This window comes from Rhopalosiphum maidis, chromosome 3 (assembly GCF_003676215.2).
Source record: "Rhopalosiphum maidis isolate BTI-1 chromosome 3, ASM367621v3, whole genome shotgun sequence".
Lineage (NCBI taxonomy): Eukaryota > Metazoa > Arthropoda > Insecta > Hemiptera > Aphididae > Rhopalosiphum > Rhopalosiphum maidis.
Genome location: NC_040879.1, coordinates 29,840,270 through 29,865,411, shown reverse-complemented (window position 1 = coordinate 29,865,411; position 25,142 = coordinate 29,840,270). Strand labels below are relative to the sequence as shown.

The following is a 25,142-nucleotide window of genomic DNA, read 5'->3' as shown; positions in this document are numbered from 1 at the left end:
ATTATTCCGTGACAGAAAGTATTTGCAGTGCGCCATAAGTATTACTCATTTGGATAAATTCCCCCGATAGCTTTTGATTAGACAAGTTACAGTGGGGTTTAAAGTTAACAAGTTCAGAATATGAATAATATATTTAAATTAATTTTTTTTTTAAAGTGTTCGTGGTTGATCGAATTTCAATTAAATCCTGATTTTAAAAATGATTCAATATTATGTAACAAATTTAATAGTTTTGGTCAGGTAGTCTTACATAAGTGTTGGTTACTTTATTACGGTTTACGTCAGCTATTTAAAAACTGTCATTGAAAAAATAATAATAATGTTTATAAGAATACATTTAGCAAATAAAAAAAATTAATTGACCATATCTTTTATACATAACTATGTATAAAATTACTTTTATTATAAAATGCAAAATCATTTTCATAATTTTTTGTATTTTAAAAACCAGATACCACTACTATATGCTTATGTATTACCGGGTGGTATATTGTTATTCTGGCTGCATCAGAATTGCATGCCAAAACCAAAATTCTGGTCGAATTCCTTGATAGATTTTTAAAATAAATAGAATGACTGATTTTTATATGTTTGTCATTCAAAATCACACACTTACCATTCATAACCACACATTTTAGACTGTTTAATACCGGACTTCGCACACATTTTTACTATTATAAAAAAGGATATTTGGAAGATCAATAATTCAAAACTACACACAATTAATTTATAGTTGTTAGCAATTAAACATGCATCGTTGTTAAATAAATTGTTGTAAAAATAACCCAATGCGTAATATTATCTTATAATTTTAATATTAATTAAAAATAATTCAATACCTATATAATTGGATGATATAAAGTATGCATAGTAGATAATAATTAGATGAGAATGTACATCTAAATGTTTTGGTTTAGGATTTTGATTAAATATGATAACTGGGGTACGATTCTAAACAATAATATAATTTTAGATAAATTTGTGCTTTATTGATACATAACAATGTGTGCGGTATCGAAAGGTTTGAATTTGGGAAAACTGTGCGGACTCGATGTATAAAAGTGAGCGAGTTTGAACGATGAACTTTTTTGAAAGTGTGCGATTACGGTGACCGTCGTTTTATATTATACAATGCAGTTGTAAAATTTCCTTTTCCATTTTTTAGAAAAATGCCAACAAACAAAGTTTGTCTGATGTGATTAAAAATCGTACACATTATTATATTACATATACCATGACAAGGGTACCCAACTACAGCCCACAAAAGTATTTATAGCTTTAAAAATGTTGAATTTTATTCAAATTTATCTGAAAATTATTTCTCAGATTTTTGACAGTTTGCAGCCAAGATATCCTGTATATTCGGTTCAATATATATCTGTGGGAAAGTACTTTAACTACGAAAATCAATAAAAGTAAAACTCAGCCTCGAATAACAAATGAACATTTTCATGATATTCTTCGGCTAAATTATAGAAAATTATAATTTCTAGTATTGATGTTCTCCGTGAATAAAGTCAAAATTAATTTGATATAATTAATTTTTAAAATAATCATTAAAACAAAATACTGTATTTATTTAAAAAGTATTTTTTACTTAATATATTATTTTTTTCATTTATGATCATTAAGATTTTAATAATTAGATATATCTAATAACACCTGTACCTAATATTCAATCAACTTGATTCTTAAAGGAAAAATTCTCAAATTCTCAGCCTAACAAGGTTTTTTTTTCGCTACTCGACAAAAATAAAAAAAAGTGTTCACCACTTTATGGGTACTGATAATTATGTAATAACCAAAGAAAGTTTGTATAATATATAATATATAAACATGTATAATTTATTATAATAATAATGTATTCATAATTATTTTAAAAAGCTTTTTTTTTGGTAAACATATGCATGCAGTATGTTAATTTGTTAACAACTCTAATCTGTGTTATTTAGTTATTTTCATATTAACCCGTCTTGTATGAATTTTTTTGTTTATTGCTCCTAATATTTTTTTCGTATAGTTTTTTGATACTTAATAATTTAATCAAGATATAAGATAAAGTAAGAATTCAAGATAATATGTTACTTATTAATAATGCCACACGTAGCTGGGACGTACCAAAAATAAATCTCGTTTTTATGATTTTTTTTTTTTTATCTGTATCTACTGCATGCTATTCGGTTGCGCCAGTTATTTAAGAAGTTCATGAATTACTTTTTATCAGTATCCAAGATTAGTGTAGGTAGGTTTTTTTTATGTATACTCGCCCGTGTCCTGTACGAAAGAGGAAAAAAATGGTATTTTATTCTTTGTCAAATGAAATGTATTCAACGGCGGGTCTCACGGTTCCTTATTCACTTATAATCGGTTTTTGGAGTATCCACGTGAACAAAACAAACACGTATGAACGACTAGCCGACCAATGTGATATATCATCATAATGCGCGTGTACACTAGCTGTACAGTGAACATTTTCCCATGCGTCACAGGGTTATTGGTACGAAAGGAATTTTTAAGACGACGTTGTACCCGCGCATGTTGTCTCTGTCTAACTAACGCATACCAAAACGTACGTTCAGCTTTTCCAATTTCGTGTCGTCAGCCTAAATATAAAACCCTAAATTCACTTATTATGAAACTTAAAAGTAAAAGTAGTTTTTTTTTTTTATATTTATAATAAGGGTGTTCTCACGTTCGTTTTTGCATAACGTTTTAAGCGAAGAACGAATGTGCAATATATTAAAATTTTAATATGCTTTTTAATCGTTTAAATATTCTTAAATTAATATTGAAAACGAAACACACACCTTACAGTTGTGTTCGTTAATGGGCCAATCACGTCTAATCATATATAAGTAAAAACAAGCGTTGAACGCAACAAACTAGTATTTGCTTATTGTCAGTTTTTTTTTAAATCGGAGACAACTTGCGTGGGTATTACTTTATCTGAAGACTTGTCGGTGTACTTGTGAACGTCAAGTTAGCGTATCTACGCCCGGAACGAAACGTTGTGGAGCACGAAAATCGCTGTATACATAATAATTTCTGGTATGCAACAAATTTGTACGTATTGCAATTTTCTAATTATTCTCACGAGTATACTTACATATTATTTTATATATTTTATGTTATACTTGTAATAGTAGAGGCGCATAACTGTAAAATCATGGCCTAAATTATAACGAAAAACGTGATTACGTGTTGCGCTGCGAGACACTGTGCTCTTCTCTCGGCGTCGACTCGCTGAAAAAATGCGTTTCCGGCCAACCAATCGACTTCCGTCTCTTACCCCCTTCAACTCCTCCAATCAAAGTCCCACCATCCACCCATTTCATCAGTAGCCTTAACGATTCGCCGCCGTCTATTTCTCGCTCATATATACCGCTGCTGCGATAACGCGTAGGTACATCTAATCGTTATTTACGAGGCCGTGGCGGTACCGAAAATAAGACCATTTGTTTCAATTATCTTTGAACGCCTGTTTAGCATTTTTACCCACTCGACTTTTACGCGCGCGTAGCCTCCGTCACTGTTCACCGCTTCGGCAAAATGAATATTTTATTTTATATTTTAATGCCCGCGACTGGGCCTGTTTGGAGAAATATTATTATATCGGCATATTATTATTTTGACGTTTTGTAGCCACCACGCGTGTTCGAGTCACAGTAAGATTTTATTGGTTTTTTTTATTCTTATTATTATTTGTTTCAATTTAAAATAAAAAATATAAATTGTAAAAACTAAGTGCACCGAGTGAAATTGATTTTTTTTGTTTTACATTCAGCTCACTCTTATAGTTGAATCTATTTTACGTTATAACAGCGGACTGTGGTGTTTTAACATTCGGAGATCAATATGTCAGAAGAAACTATCGTAAAATAAAGAAATTACGATGAAATCATATGGGAAAACGACAAAGATAAAACATCTAAAGTACCTACGTCAGTGCGTGTGCTAAATCCAGAATCAAATAAATCATTTTAGATGAGTTCCACGCGTTGTATCAATACAGACAGATAAAATATAATTATACAGAGTGCTAATGAAATGATATTGATATACGTATAATGTTGCTAATATATTTGAATATATATTTTTTTTATCATCTGTAGAATATATAAAATAATATTATAAAATCAATAACCACAGGACACGGAAAAGTAAATTATAAATTAAAAGGCGTTATTCTTGTCCTTTGCAGTTGTCCAAAAAATTTATTACGACATTGAGTGGTTTGTTTTGGTTTGAAGTTAAAAGAACACAATGGCGTTTCACGAGTTGACTTCTAAGAGTTGTAGAGTAGCACAAGAGTACAATATTGTACCACGAACAGTAACCCATTAGGGGTGTAATTTTTTTTCAGCATTGTCGGTCGTCTGTACATTCTTGACACGAATAGAATTTTAACTACGGTTACGATATAAACATACCCACACTAATTAGTAATTATTACGGTTATACGGTTATACCAACAAACCAAGAAATATACAACTTATGTGCGGTTTTCGATTAAAAATTAACGTGCAACGACATTGAACATATTTAGTTTAATTTGAGTATAATTATGACGGTCTATATTAATTTACATTGTATCATAAATGACCCTGGTTTTACATGTATCTATTAAAATTTTATTGATAAATAGTTCATTATATTATAAGAAAAAAAAAATTGATGACTAAAACCAATAATTGATTGTCCGAACTACTGTGGTTTGTATATTGTTATCATTATCAATATTAGTCCAATTCACTGTTACGTTACGGCTAGCTATAGGTCAACTGGGAGGCTACGTACAAAAACAAACGAATGGTCATCAACTGTTAACAGTAAAATTTGCTATACTATTTTAAAATAAACAGTTATTTTTCTAAGTATTTTAAAATATTTTTTTCAATTTGTAGTTATAAAATAATATTTTTGGCTACTTAATATGTATCGTATTGTTACTCAATTTTAAGATTTATATTTTTTTCAACATACATTTTTAATTTTATATTCTAAAGTAAATATTTATTTTTGAAAACTTTGATAAGATAATTTAAAATAAATAATTAATTAGTATATTAGTATAGTAGTTACAGGTATTTAAAATTGTTATGAGTGAAATAGTAGACAACTCCACTCCGTGTATCTAAACTTAAAAAAATACATAATTTATTAACTGCTCTTCAAAGATTCAATTTTAAAATATATAAATGCTCATAAATATACTATATTATATTTCGGAGTATAAAATTAAAAATATATGCTATCATTAAAAAATCTTAATAAATCCTAATTATCAAAAACAACTTTTTCAACAATGTAAAAATTTTTAATATTTATTAAGGAAATTAGTGTACCTAATTCTCAATAGTATCATGTCATATATAAGGCGTTTTCAATAAACTCGTCTTTACATAATCGTAAATAGTAATTAAATTTTATACAATATTAACATATTATGCTTATTTGTTTTATTTCACTCACTAACTTTCAAATAATGCGTTATGCGTTGTGTGGTTTTGTTAAGCTATAGTGTTTTCGCGTGTCACGCAGAATCCGTGTTTAATAACATAATAATACGTGCAACTGCACACACATGGACATGCACGTACATCCTGAAATGTGCGAGCATTTAATTACTCTGGAAAAATAATCGAAAATATTAAAAACGTGTTATTATTTTAAAGATATCAGAAATTGCCTTTTTTTTAATACCAGAAATCGACGATTATTAAAATATATGGTTTGGGCTAACGTAAAAGAAGCTGTGATCTGTATACAGTATTACAGTATTATAATGGTACATTTTTTTTTCACTGGATTATAAAATTAATTGAAAATGTCGATAATGTAATAATTTATTTTTGTACAAATATGAAATTATGGATCAAAGTCCGCAGTATTACATTTGCAGCCATCATGCTACGATAGGGCTTTTCACTTTTAAAAGTAAACACCACAATATAAATTAACGTATTAATTTTTTATCAAGTTTTTAAAATTATTGTAAAATTAACCAAACTATATTGAACGAGTTTAAATTAATACGCGGCTACTATTGTTATAGCTACTCGACTAAAAATAAAATATACATACATATATTATTATCACGAAGATATTAACTTGGTACCGAAATTATACGTTATAGGTGATTATTGTTCTGTCGAATTTTCACAAAGTTCAATCATGGAAAATAAATTATTTTATCAATTCAATGTTCACAATTTCATAATTATTTTATATTATTAAAAAGTAAAAATTCGCGTAGATGAATTAAATCAATTGTTTTATTGTTTTATTTTTCCTATTAATTTATTACATAAAATCATATTCCATTGGTCTTAAATGTTTTATTAGACTTAGGTTACTAAAATGTTTCTATAGTTATAACCTATGTTATATCATAAGTTTCAAAAATGATCAATGAATTTATATTTTACAACTAAACTTATTTTTAACGTCATGTTACAAAAATGAAAAAATGTCTGCGTGTCTCATACAAAAATATAATATATTATTATTCTGAATGGTTTTTTTTATTTTGTGAACCTAAATATAAAATTATGATATATTACGTTTATTTGATACGTTTTTTTTTTTTAAAACGGTAAAATACTCGTAAAATGAAACAAGCACGGTGTATTAACCATTTTCCGGGAAAAATGTATTATTATGCACATCTATTAGCTGCTTAAGTGCGATAACAACCTTTATGACTATTTCATGAAAAACATGGAAAACGGTGCAGGTATTTTAATAAATTATTTCAAACATGTTAATGTTGCTCTGATAATATACACTAAATGTAAACTTCAAAATGAAAACATTCGTTTTATATTTAAATTTGTAAATACTATTTGGAAGAATAAATGAATATCTTTGATCAGTTTACGGCTCATATTTGTCCCAATCAATTTTAGTGCAATGGCAAACGGTATTCATAAATGTTATTTCTAAAAGAGATTACTTTTATTTTGTATGGGTATATTTTATATTATGCTATACATTATTCATACAATATTTATCGTTAGTCATGTAAGTCATTTTGACATTGCAAAAACACAATTTTAAATATCGACAATGATTTTTGTAAACATAATGTCATAAATGGAGATAATAAAATGAAAAAAAAAAAGTAAAATTTATGATAAATTAATTTAAAAAAAATTCGATTTTACATTAAAATCTTTTGGAAATAAAAAAATTATATGATTGCTATAAGTTGAAAATATTTTAATGAATAACACACAATAAAGGGTTTATTGATTTCCCTATATGTAATTATTAAAACGTTCACATATTATAATTGATTCGAATTATACATTTTCATTAAAACGTTGTTAAATTATTTTATTTCGAACGAAAATTTAATATTATTTATTAAATATATAATGAATAATAATCATATAATATAATATTATGCGTTATAAAAAGAAAATACATTTTACGCGATAACTCGTTTTATATGATTTAATTTGACCTGATAAAATGTATAAAATATAACACAAATTTACCTTTTCAATGCAAACAAATATTTTCTTTAGATTTATTTTCTATAAGACAAAGAATACAAAAATGTCAGAAAATTAAAATTTTTTTTATTTTAAATAGTGTTTTTGGTGTTATAACTTTTTTTTTTTCGTGGAATAGAAGTACTTTACATTACTAGTTTTATAAAACAGATTCACATTTTAAATTTGACACGGACACAGTTGAATTCAAAAGGTATGTTTTTAATTTCTTAGAAGATAGAAAAGCGAAGGAGATTAAATTCTGAATTTACAAATCCTGGTTTGGTCAAATTATACTCCAGTGATTTTATTGTAATAATAAAATTAATAAATCCTAAAACTTTGATTAACGTTTTTTTGTTTTATATCAAATCGTTGTTTTGTAGCTTTTTTAGCTACATATATTTTAAAATATTTTAGAAATAGATCAACAATTTTTACTATGTAATCTTAAAAAATATGAAACAATTATTATTTTCTTTTTCTATCATAATAAATGTAGTAATTATTATTTTTTCAGTTTAAACTGATCTAGAAAATGTAATAAAAACAATTGATTTTATATTTTGAGTCCAGTTATAATGAGTTTATTTTGCCCAAAATAAAAAATAAATAAAATATAATAATTACTAGAAAATTACATAAATTTTTTATACTCAAATGTTATGGCATTGGATATTAACTCGTTAAATAATTATTTTTATGATAAATGTTTATTTTTTTTACCATATTTATTATAGTAATCTACTTAATGACGAGGTACATTCGACTACCTTTAAACTTGATTACAAGTATAATACATAGTGGTTATCTTATTTCACGATTTTTCATTTTTGGTAAGTAAAAGATAGTAAAAATCTAAATTTATAAACGTAGGTATATACTTCAAATAGATATTTTTTTATGAATTGAGCAAAGTAATAATTATGCTTTATACCTATAAGTTGTAAATATTTCTAAGAATCCATTTATTTTTATTTTTGGTATAGTTATTAAATACATAAAATAATGTTAGTTTGATTAAAAATATTAAAATATTATATACCTACCCAAATAAATCTATATCAAGTAAAATTGTTAAATTCTTAAAATAAATAATAATGTAATAGTTATTCTTACAAGTTTGGAATTTTTATTTTTATTTTTATACAGTATAAAAATGTATCAAGCGGTGTTATTTATCTTTAATTTCATGGACATAAAAATAATCTATAAAATTATAAGTCCAAATATTATTGTATTATATCATAATATAATATGCTATATATAATACACATGATATATGATTGTGTCTATGGTTAAAAAATAAGCATAGGCAATTTGGATTCAGGAAATTAACACACTGCAATATTTTTATAAATATAAAAGTTTCCAAGAGGTGTTAATTCTTGATTTTCAAATGCATAATAAAAAATATATATCTTTTTATATAGTTATTTATAGTAATATAACTCTAAACGTCTGAGATGTAATTTTATTGAAACATAGTTATTTCGCTCGTATTACATGCTTGTTTAAGATGTACAAATATATTATTATGCACACTGAGAAACAACCCAGGCTTAAATATAGATCAAGCAAAATATTTCTCTGAGTCAGTGGTATATAATTAGTGTTATAAGCATTTAATTATCCGAAGAAAAAACAAAACAAAAGTTAGTGTATTGTATGACAAATTATGTTATAACTATAAACTTAAAGAAATGTTTCTAGGTATTAGAACTAAATAAATAAATTATAGTTGATCATTTTCATTACCTATATATTGTATATCACTGTACCATTTCATGATTTTAATGTTATACATTGAAAACAATTTAAACGGAATACCAAAAATAAAATAGGAATACCAATAAACAAAATTCAAACAACAAAATATTTATCCCTTTTAAGAGTATATTTTCAAAGTATAAAATGATCATTTTAATAAAATATAATTTTTATATTGTATGCTAATTTCAACGATTAATAGTTCTTAATAATTTATATAATAACTAAAGTTATTAGATAAAATATCGATATTTATTATGTGTTCGAATTTGAACTTCACTATAAAAAATAAATAATTTACATTATATATATTTATTTTTAGAAAAAATAAATAAATGAAAGTTTGTATTGAAATTTTAAGGCTTTAGTATCAATATGTTAGGCATTTTTAACAATAAATGTATTTTATAAAATTTCTCGATTTTTATGATTTTATTACTCTAAGAAATCTGAGTAATTCAAAAAGCTTGATCATATTAAAAATTAAATCATGTATAAAAAAATAATTTGAATATAATAAAACGAATATTAAAAGTACTAATTATGTTCTAAATTAAAATAATTTATTTTTGATTTTTGGTTCGTTAATAATTAATTGTTTTATCCCTGTATTTTGTTAGTCTTTTCAATTACTAAGAGAAATACTTGAAATTTACTGATGTTTCGGTACCAACATTTGTATTAGAAATTAACCTTAAAATTGATGATCGAGACAATTATTTTACTCTAAAAAGTGTCAATTAATAAAGAAAAAACTACGATCGTAAATTTTATACATTGCTGGCTCCACTCAGAATTTGTAAAATACGCATATCTTATTTTACTTAATTGCAGAACATTTAAATAAATAAAAAGCTTTTTCTAAAGCGAGATTTTAATATATTTTATACTTACTGATCACATGAAAATAAAATATTTTAATAAATCATAAGAGTATGAATATGTAACTAATAATAATTATGTTTGTGTACAAACGTTTAAAAATATCGTCAATATAAATTATATATATACAAAGCTATTATAATAAATAATTATTATAAAATAAGAGTTTTGGATTTACAAATTTTTTTTTTATTAAAACCCACTCGATTTGGGTATAAATGTTGCTTTATACTACAGCTTAATAAGAGATCAGTGCCAAACCGACAATAATCTCAATACTAAATTTTTTTGATTAAATCAATAACGAGACGTCAACATAAAAAAAATACAGAAAAGTAAATTATAGACTGGATGTTGATCCTCAATCTTGCTTCACTCGCTACTGAACATTGTATTATTAATTCATTATTTTTAATTTGGAACATGTTATATAACAATAGTATTAAAAAACATTAAATTTTTAATTTTATATAATATAATACATGCAAAATAATTGCAAACCAGTATTTATTTATTTTAAAGGATAGCTCAGTAATAGCAATAAAATGTTTTTTTTTTAATTTAAGACATAGATATAAACTTTATAATACCTTATATTATTTTAAACAGAACATAAAACATAATATTGATTGTGGTTTTTAAAGGAAATTTACTGATTATTAGATAATAACCTGTTTTAGTTTATAATATTAATATTTAACGTTTAACTCTTTATTCTTTAGATGATATTCTTCACAAGATATATTATTATGACACAGATTTGTAAAACTATTATTTAAGAGTCCTTCAATTTGTTATCCATTTTAAAAATGTCACGTTTGAAATTGTGTTGGCACGATGCTACACCGTAACCGATGCATAGATAAGACGTTGATATATGGAATACTATTAACAGAGCAGTGTTCGAACGTTCTTATCAGTACAGCGTAACACATTTTTATCAAAGAGGTCGTTTAAAACAGTTCCACAAGCATATATAGTAAGATAAATTACAACAAATATCTCATATGTTTCTCATGTTTTGCTTACGGTAGCTATTTACTTGAGGTACAAGTGCACACTAACGAAGATAAATATTGTTGGTTTTAAGAAAATTGATAGCGTAGCTCCGGTGTCACACAATGTTAATTAGTCTTCATTATATGATTTGGATTTTACATCAAAAATATAATATCATTATTCCTCATAATAACAACATCACTGTCGAACAACGAAGTTTTATAAAATCTTTTTTCTCTACTTTTATTTTTTACTTACATTAACAGCTTTTAAGTTTTTTAATTTCAATATATTTATACATTCAAGCAAATTGATTAAATTGTAATATTTCATTTATAATCATTCCGTTAAAAAAAGTATTACTCTAGTCAAATATTGCTATTCAAACATTTATAAATATTGAGATATTTTTATGATAAAAATGTATACGTGTAGATTTAATTGGTATGTACTATTTTTAAATTAAACTTAATTTATTGATTTTCATTTTACTAATTATACACCTACTACGAATACTTAATTATAAATGTAAAGCAATTTACAGAGGACAGCAAGATTGTAATTGCAATCGCATTTCCAATTAAACTGTAAAGTTTTGAGTATTGCAAACGATAGATAGTTGAGTACATTCGGAGTTAATATTAATACATTAATTTTGAATGTTCTTCGATTTAAAATTAAACAATGCATATTTATAAATATTTTGATTTAGTTCAGAATTATTAATTAGTTCATATTATTTATAAATAAATAAACAAATATATATATATATATATATATAATATTGATTTGAGAGTTTTCATATGCTAAAACTTTTATCGTCAAAATTCGGCACGAAAAAAAAACACAATAGATTACACATATTTATAAATTTGAATTACATAATATTTGAGTAGCTTTCATATAAATAATGATTCGTATCAAGTGTTAACTCTTTTAATATAATAAAAATAGTTGTATAACACGAATACGTGATGAGCATAAAATCATAATATTTTAAGATATATCAAAATTGCTTTGTTTGATAATTTAATATAAACGTCAGTATTACTAACGGAGTTTCTAAATTTTCATCAATTCAAATAAACCTATTCGTTTGTAAGCTATGGGTATTATAACGTTTAGTTGGTGAATATATTAACAATGTATCAAAACATGTCATTTACATAGAATTTATAATACAAAACAGCGTTTTTAAGCTCTGTGTTAAGATCTAAAACAAAATATTTTAATACAAAATCAATGACGAGTTCACTTGCAGAATTCGATTATTGCATATTATTAATATTGCGTGTACAAAATAAAAACATTCTACTCATTCAGTTTAAATAAATATATTTTCTGTACCAGTGAACGGGTCCTGACTAGAATAAACTATATCTATGTGTATTATATTTTTGTAGCGGCTTTGCTATTTTTACTGCCTGTCGAGCACAATAAGTTAAATTTTCTGTTGATAATCGCTAAGTTACGACACGTCTCATTAGACACAGTATTCGATAAGCTTGCCTGGGTCAGTATTTGAACGGAAAATGTAAAACTGTTATCTCATCGCCTCCGATTTGAAACGATTTATCATTGGACGAACTGTTACGGGCAGCAGCTACTTGCACAAATGTTAATTAATAATGACAGATTGTTATATTCCCGTTTTATACTAATTTTTTCTTTGTTCTCCATTGTTTTAAATCCTCTGCTAGTTAATCATTAATTTTAGCGAATTGTCAAGTATACTATAATTAGTAGGGATACCTGATTTGAAAACATTTTTGTTTTTGTTTAAAATTTATTTTATTAAAATAGGTTAGATTCACACAACGTGCCCTAAATTATTTAAACTGAAAAATTTTTAGGTTATATGACCTGCTTTTTATAAATTATTTAAATACAATTTTATAAAGAAAGTTTTTCATAAGCGACACAGTTTTGCTTTTGATTTAATTTATATTAAATGTTTTAGATCATAAAGTAAGACAAATTAGTAATAAACAAAGAATCATATATTATAAGATAAAAAATTCTGAGAAATATTGTTGTCTTATGGTATGGTAAATAGTTTAGAAGATTTTAAAATTTAAAAATACGTATAATAACATAGCCTCGAGTAGTTAATAAATTATTGCAAATAAATTGAATTATTTGAGAGAATAAACACATCTTATTTCATATTATGGTAAGGTTAATTCCATTTAGTAAAATATTATTAATGCAATGTAGGTTGTAAGTATAAGATAATATTTGTACATCAATATATTATGATGGTTAATTAGTTTATGAAAATTGTATTTGTTTTTGAATTATACGTTTTTTGTGTATAGTTTCAATATTTTAGAGCGTGTAAACCAAACCAACAAATAATTTAATTTAATTTTGTAATCTCGATTAATTAATTTTAATATTTTATAATTTTTGTAAATTTTTGATTTTATATTATTATGGTCATTTGATTTTGTCGTAATTTTTTACTATAGATAATTTTTAATAAGCGTTGAATAATTTATCGTACCCCTTAAAAGCCATGTATAACGAAACAATAACTTCTGTGGTGTATACAAATAATGTAAATAATATACTTTTATGGTCATGACAAGCACAATTATACTGAGTATACTGAAATGATAAAATAATAAATCAATAATTATTAGCAAAGAAACCTAAGATGAAATGCAATTGTGAAAATAACACGAGACTTAAAAATTGTCATTTGCCTCAGGTTATGCTGAAAAAAAAAAAAATGAAAAAGATACTGAATAAGAGTTTTATTCTTTACCGTGCTAAACCGCTCTTGGGCATAAATTCGTAAACACGGTGTATATAAAGTAGTAGTTTTTTTTGTTCAATTTGAGAACTCAAATAATGTGAAACTATAAGTTACTATATAATATACCCGAAAGTTAACGTTAACGTTCAATTTCGGGGATTTTGCACATGACCTTTCCATTCACATTTTGAACCCATTTTTTTACGAAAAAACACAGTTCACGTTTAAAATACGTGAACTGTAGTCTCTCGATTTGTGGTGGTCAAGTTTGATAAATTATATAAAAAGATCATCAATAGAATTATTTGTTATAAAAATTAGTAAAAAGTGAAAATATATATAGATAAAAACTGACTAAATCAATTGTTATTTTTATTTTTAAAACAATTTGGGTGAATGTAATAATTCTTAAATTCTTAAAACTATAGATTTCAATCAATATTGTAACAGGTAACAGTAGTTAGGTATGAATTAAAATTTTCTAATAAATAAGAAAAGGTATTTCCTTCCTTTACAGTTTACACCAGAGGCGTGGCCAGGATTTTTTTATGGGGGAGGCTAAAACTTTTAACTTGGGATTTTTAAAATCAACAATAACAACAAAACAAAAATATTGATAACATATTAAAGTTGATTTCCCGTTAACGTATTTACTATTTTAAATAATTAAAATTTGTAAGACAATTTCCATATTTAACTTTAAATATTTCAAAACAATATACAAAATATGGCCAATGAGGTTGATCATTGTTAGGCATAATTTGCAATACATTTTCATGTTAATATTTAAATCCATATATGATAATAAATTCTAGTTACTAAATAATTTGAATGCATAATTTAATTATTCCTCACATATATTTAAACGACAGCGTTATATTGAGAATTTAATAATTATATACTAATTATTAGTTGATGTGGTTACACGGCACGTTGTATAGGCAATTTTGGTACATATACGTAAACGTGTCTTAATAAATTGTTATTTAATTTAAATAACCATTCAATATTATTATTATTATTATGTATTATGTAATACATATTTTAATTCTATGTAAATAGTATTTTTATAATATTAAAAAAAAAGATCTTAATCACACTCCTAGAAAAATTTAAAGGCAAGTAGTCGTAAAAACATTTTATCTGATTGGTTTATTAAAAAATTTCAACAATAACCAATGTGCAGCTATTTTCATCATAATTATTTATTCTGATGATGTGCAATTCAATAAGTAGTTAATTAAATAATTTATTTCTATTATTATAAATTTTATAAAATACGTAAATTCATGTTTTTAGTAAAAAAAAAAAATGATGTTAATTAATTTTTATTAAATTACAACATATTTCGTTATAAAATACATTAAAAGGACAGGTTCTAATTTAGTAGATAATTTAAATTAATATGTAGATACATATTTATTTCAAGTTTACGGTTCGTACACTAATATAATTTAAATAGAATTAAAAAAAGATAAACAAAAGTTATGTTATTTTATGTGCTTAATAAATATATGTCTAACATCAATTATTTTACAAGAAATTTGTGGGTATTATAATTTTCTAAATATATTTAAATCATATTTTAAAATGAAAGGTACTAATATTTTATCCTAAAAGTTAGATTGAAAATATCTGCATACATAATTTTTTAAATAATGTTTTCATTAAAATGATTATTATATTAGATTAAAATGTATTGTTTATTATTGAGTATATTTATTATATATATATATATATATTTATTCAATACCTACTAATTGGCTGATCAAGTATAAATTATATATTTAATGGACATGTATTACTGTATTCCCTTATTAAACTTGTATTAATGAAAACAATTGTTAAGACATTTTCCTCCGATAATTAACTGATACAGATGATCGTCATTAATTGATTAAATAGATAGTTTTCCAACCCAATAACAGTTTTTTTGTAAAAAGTCACATCTTAAGTTTAAATGGATATAATTTACCTATACTTTTATTTTTAAAGGTCATCCATTATGTTGATTGATTGATCACGATAAAGACTTGAAGTAAATCTACTATTGAAGACTAGTTATTTTTAAAGTAAATGTTAGTGCAAAATCGCAATAGTATTTTTGTAATTAATTTTAAATTTGTTCTAAATGTATCGTTAGATTAGAAAAAAAAACGTTCATTATATTGGAATGAAATTATTTATTTGGAAGTTAAACTTTAATGCTAAACAATTAAAAAATAGGATACTCTAATATGAATTACAATATAATATTGAATCATCTTAAAATATAATATTTACTTCACCATTGTAATGATGAATGCAATGAAATTACAATTATTTTCATATATTTATATATCAGATCATAATAATTAATTTTTGGAGCAATAAAAATGCAAATGGTAGGCTCATTCTAAATAGATTTTTTTTTCTAAGCCTGCAATTTTTATTTTATTTTTTATATTGAAAATCCATATTGTAAACAATATACGAAGCAAAAAAAAAGGCAAATAAATAAATAATTATACACTTGAGTGGGAAAATTATTCACTTATAGCACAAACATTTTTTTTAATGGGATTAAATGAATTTTTGTAATTTACGAGGCATTATTTTATTTTTTATCGTATAGTAAATTTAATTTAGTTAAGTAATCTGATACGTTATTTAAAAGACAAAATAAATAACAATATTCATGATTTACACAAACAATATGTTATACCATTGGGTAGTATAATTACCAGAAATTAGGTATTAATGATTATTCGTTTTTACTTAATAATTGATAAGTTTAAGATTTAGGAGTTTAAATAAGTAGATAATATCACAAAATAAAACAGGATAAATTCACATTACAACGTTAACTGGTTTAAAATTCTTTGTATAGATAAGTGTGTATATGTTTGGTATTATCGACACATATAGATTTTAATTTTAATTTAAAACATCTCCATGATTCATATAATTATATTATACCACGATAGGTGTATATATCGCACACCGTTGTCATAATCGAAGCTATAAAGATAAAATAATTATATTTTCCAATAATAACCCAGTCATCGTCATTGATAACTACTTATAACCACACTGAAATAACTTGACCAAATGGCACATAAAATGGTTTTTCAAAAATAAGGAAATTCTACATATATCTATAACTTTTTCATTAACGCATAAGAATTATTCAATAGCAACATTTAAAAATATCTAAATATTCAATCTACTATCATACTATTATCAAAATATCTACTCATAATGCAAACCAAATTTTTATTTAAAAGGTCCTTCTCAGATCTATATGAACGTATATGTAGCATTCTAATGCGGATTTTGCCAAAAAATCCGAATATTCTGGTAGAACACCTTGGTATCATCATACACGTCCATTATCCAAGTGAATATCATTCATCCTAAATAAACAGCTGTTGCAGCTATTTATTTCTATTAACCACTAGCATTAAGTTGTACTTTTAAAACCTCAAAATCTGAATATAAGTGGTTGGACGCAAGAATTATGCCGGAAAATCGTTTTCATTATCTAAAAAAAAAAAAAAATATTTAGAACGTGTATTACAATAAAACAATTTATAAATAAAAACTATTGCTCTAATATGTCCAACTGCTAACCGTCTAGAAATGTCCAGCCCGATTTAAATATGATAAAACGCGTGACACAATAACAACATAGCTGCCCCTATTCGTATCCTTCTGACCTCCCATTTTATAATAGCCATTCAAGGTTGATTTGAACTTAGATCTTCTGTGTGCTGTTGTTTTAAAACGAACGTATGACTATGTTTTCCATCCATCTAATAAAAGCATTGCACGTACAGTGCTTGTGTCTTTGTCATCGTTTATCATGAGAATAAATCTTAATTTTTTCTCCTTTAAAATAAAGAGATTTTATTGTTTTTATATACACCGGTCACACAGAGAATATCGAATGATAATATTTCACAAAAATGTATACAATAGTATTCTTTAAATTCATCTCTAACGGTATGTCGTAGCATTCGCTTCCAGTTTAATTATTTTAACTATTAATTTATTTAATACGAACAATTATGATAGTTACCCGTCACGTCTCCGAACAATTTTTTTCTACCACCATAAATAATAACATGAGATCATAAGAATAAAATATGTTTTATATTTTTTCCATCTTCCTTTTACTTATATTATATAATATATTCAAATACTGCCACGTGAACGCGTATACCGGAAAATTTGATACGATTTAATACAACATTACTCTTGTATACGCTTACTATTTAACGATTTGAAAACGATAATAAAATTGTTTTTAAGTTTTAATAGAAATTATATCGCAATATGATTATGTAAAATACTAGCGAGTCGATATCGCATTGAAATACATAAATGGCTTATAAAAAGTCTTATGAACGCTTAAAAATTATTCTTTAATATTACTCTGTGGGATGCATGTTGTATTTTTAGGGTGTTATTCGGTAAATTGTGTTGATTATTAAGACCACCTGTTGGAAGTACGTTTCAATGCATATATTTGACTGTACAAATATATTATATGTTTTTTCACTCGTGTCCCGCTTTTATATGGGTAGAGCATACCTACGAACAATAGTTATTGACATACCAATACCCATTAAAATGGATGCCGGCGTGTGACCGACGGGTTTGCGTTTGGGATTTCAGCCACGAATGATTCCACTCAACGTCACATACAATGTTTCGGTCGCCGTGACAGGTTAACGCGATTATCGTGTATACTTAAGACAGCACGGACACAGTGCGAACGCCGAAAGCGTCGCAACTAAGACGAGGAATAGAAATTACGGGAAAACGGTGGCGAACAAAAATTATACGATAATATTATTTATTGTACCTATTGGATATCCGTTTCGGTTACGCGCGACAATGACCAGCAAATTTCGGTCAGCGAGACCAACGTCAGTGGCTGTAATATACATATTATGTTTATTGAGAGCGACGGGCGGAAGAGGGAAACGGCACTGTGCACGGCGGATGACGAGGTGAACGAGGCGAACCGTTGAAAATGATATATTTGACAGGACACCTCTCCACCTGAGGGCGGATGGGAACGACCTTGTGACAGGGACGAATGATGGGATAGGGGTGGATTACCTGTATAGCGTGTGTGCGTGTGCGTCTGTGAGTGCTTGGGTACGTGTGGGTGTGTATAGGTGTGAGTGGGTATGACATAACCGAGCGTGCGAATTCCATCGGTGTCTTTGGACTTTTGAGTAAAGAAACTTTAATAGCTTTTGTTTGATCAACACGAAACTATACGACTCAAATGCCCGCCGACCGGCCGCCAACCACAACGACGTTTGACCACGAAATATTCAAGACAAAAAATGCATTTACATCTCTGTGTGAGTATTTTGTACGAATATATAATTCAGTATGTTTATCGAGGTGAGAACGACTGGTAGTTAAATCAGAAGATTAAACTAGTCTAAAATCACTTAACCGTTAATATGGTCTTTGGAAACAATTTACGAAATTATGCAATACAAATTAAATACAATACAACTGATTACACATTTTAGAAAATTTAAAATTGATTTCTTGTTGCTATTAGCTAGAACTGTTTAGTTAAAATTAAATAATTTGATGGCATGCGTGTTAGGTCTCATTGATGACGTTTGTTTAATCCTTAAAATAACAGTTGATAAAATAAATTTTCATAATGGTATAGTGTGTCAAAAATTGTTAATAACAATAATAACATATTACTGCTAATGTATTTCAACCATTTGTGTTATGCCCATATCAGATTTATATTCATATCTTAATATACATTTACTCTTTCTAAAAGATAACTTATTTAAAGTTAAAATTTCAGTTTGTATTTAGAATTCTTAACTAAACTATTTTAAATGAGTTAAAAAAAAAAATCACTATTTTTAGACCCTTTTTTCTTTCTTATTCAATAAAAATAACTAAGTTAAGAATATCATTAATTTGCCTAGCCTTGAATTATTTACTTTAAAAATAAAACTACTTTTTGTATGCACAAAAATAAACTATATATACTAACTACTAAGACATAAAGTATATATACTAAGAAATGCACAATTTTAAGAAACCGCAATTGCGATCATCCTGGAAATTTTTAAATGAAATCAATACATTTTATATTGAAAATATAATTATAATGACGATTAATTGAATTAAATTTGAGAAGGCTGTATAATATTTTACAAACTTTGTAATGTACAAATAGCTAGGTATCTATAACTACAAACATTGCATTTCAGACTTCAATAACATTTGTACATAATTTGTTTTTCAGTGTTATATGACATGTTACATAGAAGCAAACAATAATAAAACATTAATATTGATTGGTATATAACACTTAATAAAAAAACAAAAAAATTGTATTTCAACTTCCAAGTTTAATAAAAGTAAACAAAAAAATTGTATTTCAACTTCCAAGTTTAATAAAAGTAAACTAAAATATTGAATATTTATTGAGATTGTACGGATACAAAGTTATTACACAATACTATTTTGTTAGTTATTGAAATACTAATATTTAACATTCATTTTAATATTAGAAATTTTAATGTTTCCATTGCCATTATTGCATTGTCGATTTATTCTTGTCTTAATAACCTCAATACTCAATTTTTTTGTACTAAGATTACTTTAAAATAAATTTTGCAATTTTTTGTGGGGTATTATTATGTGTTTTTATACAATTTATATATTTATAGGTTTATTTATTAGCTTAATAAGAATTTTCATATTAGATTTAATTAATTGCAGATTTATAATTTTCTTTTAATTTGTAACTTATAGACGTAGATTTTTAAGTTCAAATATAATTTTAAATATTTTTGTTGTATGAAATAGGTATTTTTTTTTTTAAAAAGGAATTTTTATTTTAAATGTTTGTTATTAAAAAGGAAAATTCATTTTTATCCAAACTTCTATTTATACCTATATTTTTATATTAAAATATTTATTGATCATTTTTTTTCTTAAAGCTAGTTAAAAAAGAATTTAATTTTCAAATTCCTTAGCTTGTGTCACATCTTGGAATTTATTTCCGTAAATAAAAAAAATATTATTTTTATCATTATTATTATTGTTTTTATTTTTGTTGTTATATTTAATAATTTAGATATGTTTAATATCAATTATCTATTGAATATTTTTTATTTTGTCAACTATAATTTATGTTATGTAATATAAAATAGTCGTAGGTGTCAATAAATAAATAAATGTATATTAGTATGTACGTTAATTATTCTATTCCAAAAAGCTGTCAATCTATCTATATACTACTAATAGTGATTGGATATATGCTAGTATTTATGCTTTCTCTATGTATATTCAACTTATTTATTAAATATATTTATAACAGACACCTAACAATAATAATTTTCCCTTAATCTCTTTTTAATTTGTGACGTTTGTTGAAGTATTTGCATCTTATAACCTTGATGATATCATCTAAATTATATTCTTTATTAAAAATCAAATAATAGTCTCTATTAAATCATACATAAGTTATGTGTTGTACTGAAATTATTTACCATGTTCTTGTATATCTATTTAAAAAAAATAACGAAGAAAATTTAAAAAAAAAATAAAATACTTAATATGTTTTGATTAAATTGTTTGAATAATTTTTGTACAATAAACAAATTTTTTAAAAAAGTTCCAAAATCATAATACTTAATGAAAAGTTAATTAAATAGTTTTGTAGATAAAAATTACTCATAAAAATAAGTCTTGAATTCAGGAAAACTTAAATGAAATAATTTTATACTTTTCGTTGAATAAATACAATATAATTTACTGTTTTCGATTACTTTAGTAAACAGTATTTAGGTTAGTTCTATATAGTAATAATTATATGACTTTAATTTGATTATTTTCTATTTCCTAATTTGTCATTTTTAGGTAATGTTTTAGTGTAAATACTAAAAAGTGCACAGTAGTATTTTATTAAAAAATAAATATATTGAAATAATGCTGTCTAAAATTTAATCGTTTATTATATTAGATTTACTAGTTGCCAGACAAAACAATTTTAATTATTTTGTTTTTTTACTTTTAATAAAGTTCAATGACTCTAAAAGTTTTATAATATATTATTATATATTACTTCTTGGTATATTGAAATATTGACATAGATTATGACCCTATAAAGAGGTAACTTTTAGAATTTTATATATTTTTCAGAAAATTACAAAAAAACTATAGAAATATTAGAAAACTAGATTTCTCGCAAATTAATTTATATTTGACGTCATAAATCAGAATTTTATAATTTATTTTAATTTCAGAATCATATTAAAAATTGTATTATTTTCTTATTTAGTTATATACATTTATAGCTATTATGGTATTAGTATAATAATAAATATTATGCAACAGATTAAAAATTTTGAAATATATCTTTATTTATAGATGTACTTGTATTTTATCAAATTTGTATTTATTAATTATTTTTATTAGGAATCCTAATGGATCATAATTTTTAAATTTAAATAAAAAAAGCTAAATATGTGAATAATATATCCACATTACATATTTTTATATTTTTATTTTAGTGTATAATACACTTTGTATATAAATAAATTAGTATAAATATGATAATTTTTAAAACCAAAATAAGTTTAGGAATTAAATATAGCAAAGGATACTAAAATAAATAAATAATGAAAATACTTTGATAATTGTTGCTTAAATAATAATTTTTAAAATTGAACTTCGCGTCATATTAAAATATGTTAATAAGTTTATTTTCATTTATTTCTGATTACTTGACTTCCAAAATGACTTCTAAATTTTGATGGAATTTGAAAAAAGTTTGTTATATAATTTAGTATTGTTAGAACTCACTATAATTTTTGTAAGAAAGTTATTTATTAATTAATTAAATGTAAATTTGTAAATAGATTAATTTACACTACATAAACTTAAAAATATGAAATAAATCAATGAGTCACAAAAAATACGTATGACATAAATTAAAACAATGTTTGTGGTCTTAAGTGTTTCAAAAAACCTTTTTTTGACTTTATTATGTTTTTAGTTTAATTTATAAGTCATCTTATACCAAAATTAAATGTGTAAATGTGTAAAACATATTTTTAACAATCGTATGCTGTTTGACGGGAATAAGAAATGTTTGTATTTCATAACCTGTAGAATCTGTTAAAAAAAGTTTTTTTTGCATATTAGTGCATATTTTGACTTCACAGAATATTTCAGAATATTTTAGTTTATGGTACATATTATAGAATATTTTAGCATATTTCCGTTATATTGGATTATATTAAAGGATATTCAGCATATATAAGACAATAATCACGGACCGCCGTACTAACTTTACTCTGGAAAATTTGAAAAAATATATTATTGTACATTAATTTTAAAAACAATATTGTATAATATTTTTTTTTTTTTATACTAATATATTGCATAATGTAACATAAGATGTACTTATATAAATAATGATAAATTATAAATTCATAATCATAATCAATAATCATATTGCATTTTTTTTTTCTTATTAGTTATAGTATTATCAATATTTTTCAGAATATCTTGAGAATATTACGAATATTTTTGGGAATATTTCATCAATTTTAGCTGCATATAAACATCATATTTCAAACGTTTTAACAGAATATAAATCCGGACTCTAGTCATGTGCTTAGTTTACTTGTACTCGATTAAAAAAAAAACGTATTTATTTTAAATAATGAGGTATGTTTAAATTTGAATTCCATACACGAGATAACACGTTCTAATATACAGAATAATCCAAATTAACATTTTACGTTTGATGTAAATTTAAAATGGACTTATATTTGATTAAAATATTATTGAGAGAGAGAAAAAAAAATGGATTTCCTGAAAATTGAATTGTAATAATAATTGTTTAATTAATTCTACTGCAGATAGTCACGGAGCATGGCGTGTCGTGTTTCTATGTGGCCGCTACTATGGGAGGCTTTTGCAACAGACTACAAAACCATGACTGAAATGTATTTTTTATAAAAAGATGAGGAAACCCGATAATAATAATACTGCCGAGCGGATCTGAATAATCGCTTGAAACACGTGTGTTATACTGGTGCTGGTAGATTATATTTTATGACTATATATGCGTTCTCCTTGTGTATTTTATTTTGACGGATGATCCAACTTTTATTTTTAATACTATCAAAACATTAAATCATCTTCTCAATTTTCAAAGTATATACAATCCTCTATTGAGGGTTTAAAATTTATTTAGATTCAGAGATGAGGTGCAATGAATGTATTGATTTTACAATGTGTATGTGTGTATGCATTTTTTTTTGTTTATGTATACACAATATATAGTTGAAAAAAAATAATATAAAAATTAAATGGTTGATTCTCAAATTTGAGTGTGCTTCTGATAAAAAACTCGTTGATACTTTTAATAGATAAAAATTAAAAATCTCCAGCTTTTTTGAAAATAACCAGAAAAAATATAAAAAATAAGGAATAACTAGAATTTTTTATACATAATATAATTTTCAAAACATTTTAAATTTTTTCGAACGTTATTTATGGGAATTTGGATTTTTTTTTTAAGTTTGTTTTTCTAAGATAAAAAAAAGACAGAAATAAAAAGCTTAAATATTGAATATAAGTAGTTTTCAATGTATCAAAAAAACATAAGAACACATATAAACACAATTTATTTAACTTATATAATTCTTTAATAGAGACTTTTAAACATGTATATTCAACCAAATATAATTCAACTTTGTACTTATTGTATTATGAATTGTATAATAAATTAATTTAAAATAGCAATCATACAATTTACTTAATAATATTGGCTGATCATTGATCTTTTTGAAAAATAATTTGTCTTATAAAATCACATTGATTTATCATTGAAATTTTAAATTTACCTCATGATAGTGTGTCATTTCTCAATGACAAGGAATAAACGCCACCTACCATATTTCAGAACGATTTTCCCTGCTTTTCTCCTTATTATTGTTGTAATTCAAAAATTAATATTTATACCTATTATAAGTGTATTTAACTATATTTAATTACATTTAGAATGCTGGACTTATTGATGATAATATTTTTATTTTTTTGTATTTAAAAAGAACATATACTTCTCAATTTGTATAGCTCTTACTTGAAAATTTAAAAAGTTGTATTTATATAGCAAACAGCTAATATTAAAAATACGTATATAATTTATTTTCATTGACATTTGAAGTCAT

At 24.6% G+C, this 25,142-nt stretch overlaps 1 protein-coding gene across 1 annotated transcript in view; it reads left to right on the top strand.

Moving 5' to 3' along the window:
* Window positions 1-25,142, top strand: part of LOC113555960 (calcium/calmodulin-dependent 3',5'-cyclic nucleotide phosphodiesterase 1A-like) — a 353,800-nt gene that overhangs the window by 34,425 nt on the left and 294,233 nt on the right. The gene's annotated exons all lie outside the window — the stretch shown is intronic.